Raw genomic sequence first — 5,000 nt, 5'->3', positions numbered from 1 at the left:
CAGGCCAGCCGCTCCAGAGCTTCAGCGCTCGTACCACACAACAACAACACTTCCGCTAGTTTTGAGAGGCACGCGTGGTTCCGCACGCGGCGCACGGCCACTGCCGTACAGGTAGCGTGTTGCGCGACACGACACGCACATCGAAAGACATGCAGTCTAGTCGGTAATGATCCTTCCGCAGGTTCACCTACGGAAACCTTGTTACGACTTTTACTTCCTCTAAATGATCAAGTTTGGTCATCTTTCCGGTAGCATCGGCAACGACAGAGTCGATGCCGCGTACCAGTCCGAAGACCTCACTAAATCATTCAATCGGTAGTAGCGACGGGCGGTGTGTACAAAGGGCAGGGACGTAATCAACGCGAGCTTATGACTCGCGCTTACTGGGAATTCCTCGTTCATGGGGAACAATTGCAAGCCCCAATCCCTAGCACGAAGGAGGTTCAGCGGGTTACCCCGACCTTTCGGCCTAGGAAGACACGCTGATTCCTTCAGTGTAGCGCGCGTGCGGCCCAGAACATCTAAGGGCATCACAGACCTGTTATTGCTCAATCTCGTGCGGCTAGAAGCCGCCTGTCCCTCTAAGAAGAAAAGTAATCGCTGACAGCACGAAGGATGTCACGCGACTAGTTAGCAGGCTAGAGTCTCGTTCGTTATCGGAATTAACCAGACAAATCGCTCCACCAACTAAGAACGGCCATGCACCACCACCCACCGAATCAAGAAAGAGCTATCAATCTGTCAATCCTTCCGGTGTCCGGGCCTGGTGAGGTTTCCCGTGTTGAGTCAAATTAAGCCGCAGGCTCCACTCCTGGTGGTGCCCTTCCGTCAATTCCTTTAAGTTTCAGCTTTGCAACCATACTTCCCCCGGAACCCAAAAGCTTTGGTTTCCCGGAGGCTGCCCGCCGAGTCATCGGAGGAACTGCGGCGGATCGCTGGCTGGCATCGTTTATGGTTAGAACTAGGGCGGTATCTGATCGCCTTCGAACCTCTAACTTTCGTTCTTGATTAATGAAAACATACTTGGCAAATGCTTTCGCTTCTGTTCGTCTTGCGACGATCCAAGAATTTCACCTCTAACGTCGCAATACGAATGCCCCCGCCTGTCCCTATTAATCATTACCTCGGGTTCCGAAAACCAACAAAATAGAACCGAGGTCCTATTCCATTATTCCATGCACACAGTATTCAGGCGGGCTTGCCTGCTTTAAGCACTCTAATTTGTTCAAAGTAAACGTGCCGGCCCACCGAGACACTCAACAAAGAGCACCCTGGTAGGATTTAAACGGGGTCCGCCTCGGGACGCGAAAGCACCCCTTCGGCTCGCCCCACCGGCAGGACGTCCCACGATACATGCCAGTTAAACACCGACGGGCGGTGAACCAACAGCGTGGGACACAAATCCAACTACGAGCTTTTATAACCGCAACAACTTTAATATACGCTATTGGAGCTGGAATTACCGCGGCTGCTGGCACCAGACTTGCCCTCCAATAGATACTCGTTAAAGGATTTAAAGTGTACTCATTCCGATTACGGGGCCTCGGATGAGTCCCGTATCGTTATTTTTCGTCACTACCTCCCCGTGCCGGGAGTGGGTAATTTGCGCGCCTGCTGCCTTCCTTGGATGTGGTAGCCGTTTCTCAGGCTCCCTCTCCGGAATCGAACCCTGATTCCCCGTTACCCGTTACAACCATGGTAGGCGCAGAACCTACCATCGACAGTTGATAAGGCAGACATTTGAAAGATGCGTCGCCGGTACGAGGACCGTGCGATCAGCCCAAAGTTATTCAGAGTCACCAAGGCAAACGGACCAGACAAGCCAATCCGATTGGTTTTGATCTAATAAAAGCGTCCCTTCCATCTCTGGTCGGGACTCTGTTTGCATGTATTAGCTCTAGAATTACCACAGTTATCCAAGTAACGTGGGTACGATCTAAGGAACCATAACTGATTTAATGAGCCATTCGCGGTTTCACCTTAATGCGGCTTGTACTGAGACATGCATGGCTTAATCTTTGAGACAAGCATATGACTACTGGCAGGATCAACCAGGGAGCTGCGTCAACTAGAGCTGAGCAGCCGGCCGCCCGGGAGTGTGTCCCGGGGGCCCGCGCGAACACGCAAGCGTCCGCTCAATTATTCTGCAAACAGGAGGAGGCCGAGCTCCCCTGCACGATACACCTCGAAACCCTCTCAGGTCCCGGCGGCGCGCAGCGCCGTCCTAGGTACTTGGTCGGTTTCGAGAGAGGCGCAATCGCCCGGAGTTAGGCGAGTAGACGGTTTTAGTGCGAACACCCTTGCTCCCAACTGAGCTTGCCGCTGCCGACAGAGGCCCGGGAGCGTGCTGTCGTGGCATTGCCGGCGGGAGACAACACGCGCCACCTATGGTGACCGGCAGCTCCAACGCCAGCGCCACACAAGGGCAAAGCCCCACTTGGGTGCAGAAGCGAACTCTCCCAGCACAGCGCACGCGCCAACACGTCCGCACAACTGCGATACAAACCACCTGCGAGAACCGCTGGGGCGACCGAGCAGCAGACGGCGTCGCGGCGCCGAGTGCCAGGCGGCGGCGCATCCTCAACGCACACAGTCCTCAATCAGACCAGCACACTGCAGATGTCCACCGCGCTTCGCACCGGGCTCGGCTGAACCAACTTTGGCCGCCAGGCGCCGCGTGCAGGGTGCGCCGCAGCGTAGCTGCGCCGCCTGCCGGGCCCGTCGGCTGGCGCTCCTGCCACTCGGCGCCCCCCACCAGCCGCCTGTTGCGCGTGCGCCCACGCAGCGCGCGGCCAACACGCCGGGCGGCCCCCCTTCACCGGCCGGGAACAGTCCCACCAAGCCACCGCCGCGTATCGCTTCATACCCACATGGGCCTAGTCACGCGTGTGGATGTGGCGGGTACCGCTGAAACAACCGGTTAATAGCTGTACCGATCGTCGCCATCACAGATTCACCTCCAGCGTGAACAACCGCTCAACAACGGATTTCCAGTTCATTTGCGTATCTTGGGCAGTAAACGTAGATGTCCACCTACATTTGCGAATTCAACAATTCTTGCATGCCAGGATGTCATGTGTCACGACACGCTACATCAGACCACATACACACTGCGACATGTGCAGAAGAGAACACGTGGAAGGTGGCCCGCGCACGTATGCGATGTACCTTCCGCGATCCACTGTCAACCGGCATCTGCGGCATGTCCCAGATATGGAACGCGGTCCACCAGGGTAGCACTTTGTGTGAGGCAATACGACAAAGTCGGAATACACGCGTCACTACATCAGACGGCTCACGCTGACCTGACCTGACCTGACTCACCGCACCACCACCCCCAGCGACCCAGGGTGACATACAATGCGTTCGTACGTTCCTCCCACACGCCTCTACGGCGTACCACAGTGCAACCTAGCTGTTATTGGGAGACGAGACAAGTAGCATCAAGCACAACATATGGAAATTGAGATTCGACACCGTTGGGCACAGCCAGCGTACGGTCACACGTATCACACTACTTCACTCTGTACGTAACGACCGATGATCGGTACAGCGTGTGGGTTACGCGTACGACATCAGCGGACAATGGACACAGACCATACCACGACGTACACTGAGGGCGTCGACATCTGAATGCAACTGAACAGCTGCGAGGCTCATTTAACACTCAAACGCCAGACCGACCAGCTTGAGAGGACAGAGACACAAAGAGGGGGACAGAGGGGGACAGAGGGGGGGGAGGGGGGGGGGTCGGCGATATAGTCCTATTGCAGTACAATTGACAGTGGATAGCAGGAATATGTGGAAAGTAAGCAACACTCGCAAGACATCTACATGAGGATAACAACGACACCAGAGATTCCGAGCAGTGAACTATGTTAGGCAAAGGGACAACGTGGGTTAGGTTAAGGGACAACGTGGGTTAGGTTAAGGGACAACGTGGGTTAGGTTAAGGGACAACGTGGGTTAGGTTAAGGGACAACGTGGGTTAGGTTAAGGGACAACGTGGGTTAGGTTAAGGGACAACGTGGGTTAGGTTAAGGGACAACGTGGGTTAGGTTAAGGGACAACGTGGGTTAGGTTAAGGGACAACGTGGGTTAGGTTAAGGGACAACGTGGGTTAGGTTAAGGGACAACGTGGGTTAGGTTAAGGGACAACGTGGGTTAGGTTAAGGGACAACGTGGGTTAGGTAAGGGACAACGTGGGTTAGGTTAAGGGACAACGTGGGTTAGGTTAAGGGACAACGTGGGTTAGGTTAAGGGACAACGTGGGTTAGGTTAAGGGACAACGTGGGTTAGGTTAAGGGACAACGTGGGTTAGGTTAAGGGACAACGTGGGTTAGGTTAAGGGACAACGTGGGTTAGGTTAAGGGACAACGTGGGTTAGGTTAAGGGACAACGTCGGTTAGGTTAAGGGACAACGTGGGTTAGGTTAAGGGACAACGTGGGTTAGGTTAAGGGACAACGTGGGTTAGGTTAAGGGACAACGTGGGTTAGGTTAAGGGACAACGTGGGTTAGGTTAAGGGACAACGTGGGTTAGGTTAAGGGACAACGTGGGTTAGGTTAAGGGACAACTTGAGTTAGGTTAAGGGACAACTTGAGTTAGGTTAAGGGACAACTTGAGTTAGGTTAAGGGACAACTTGAGTTAGGTTAAGGGACAACTTGAGTTAGGTTAAGGGACAACTTGAGTTAGGTTAAGGGACAACTTGAGTTAGGTTAAGGGACAACTTGAGTTAGGTTAAGGGACAACTTGAGTTAGGTTAAGGGACAAATTGAGTTAGGTTAAGGGACAAATTGAGTTAGGTTAAGGGACAAATTGAGTTAGGTTAAGGGACAAATTGAGTTAGGTTAAGGGACAAATTGAGTTAGGTTAAGGGACAAATTGAGTTAGGTTAAGGGACAAATTGAGTTAGGTTAAGGGACAACTTGAGTTAGGTTAAGGGACAAATTGAGTTAGGTTAAGGGACAACTTGAGTTAGGTTAACACGCGATCTAGTG

At 53.4% G+C, this 5,000-nt stretch overlaps 1 non-coding gene across 1 annotated transcript; it reads right to left on the bottom strand.

The window, feature by feature from the left end:
* Positions 1–164: 164 nt before the first annotated feature.
* LOC126329767 (small subunit ribosomal RNA) lies at positions 165–2,058 on the bottom strand. The gene has a single exon (XR_007562522.1). It is a non-coding gene; the product is annotated as a small subunit ribosomal RNA (ribosomal RNA).
* Positions 2,059–5,000: the final 2,942 nt, after the last annotated feature.

This window comes from Schistocerca gregaria, unplaced genomic scaffold, assembly GCF_023897955.1.
Source record: "Schistocerca gregaria isolate iqSchGreg1 unplaced genomic scaffold, iqSchGreg1.2 ptg001216l, whole genome shotgun sequence".
NCBI lineage: Eukaryota > Metazoa > Arthropoda > Insecta > Orthoptera > Acrididae > Schistocerca > Schistocerca gregaria.
Note: the sequence above shows the minus strand (reverse complement) of the source record. Positions and strands in the feature narration are given on the sequence as shown.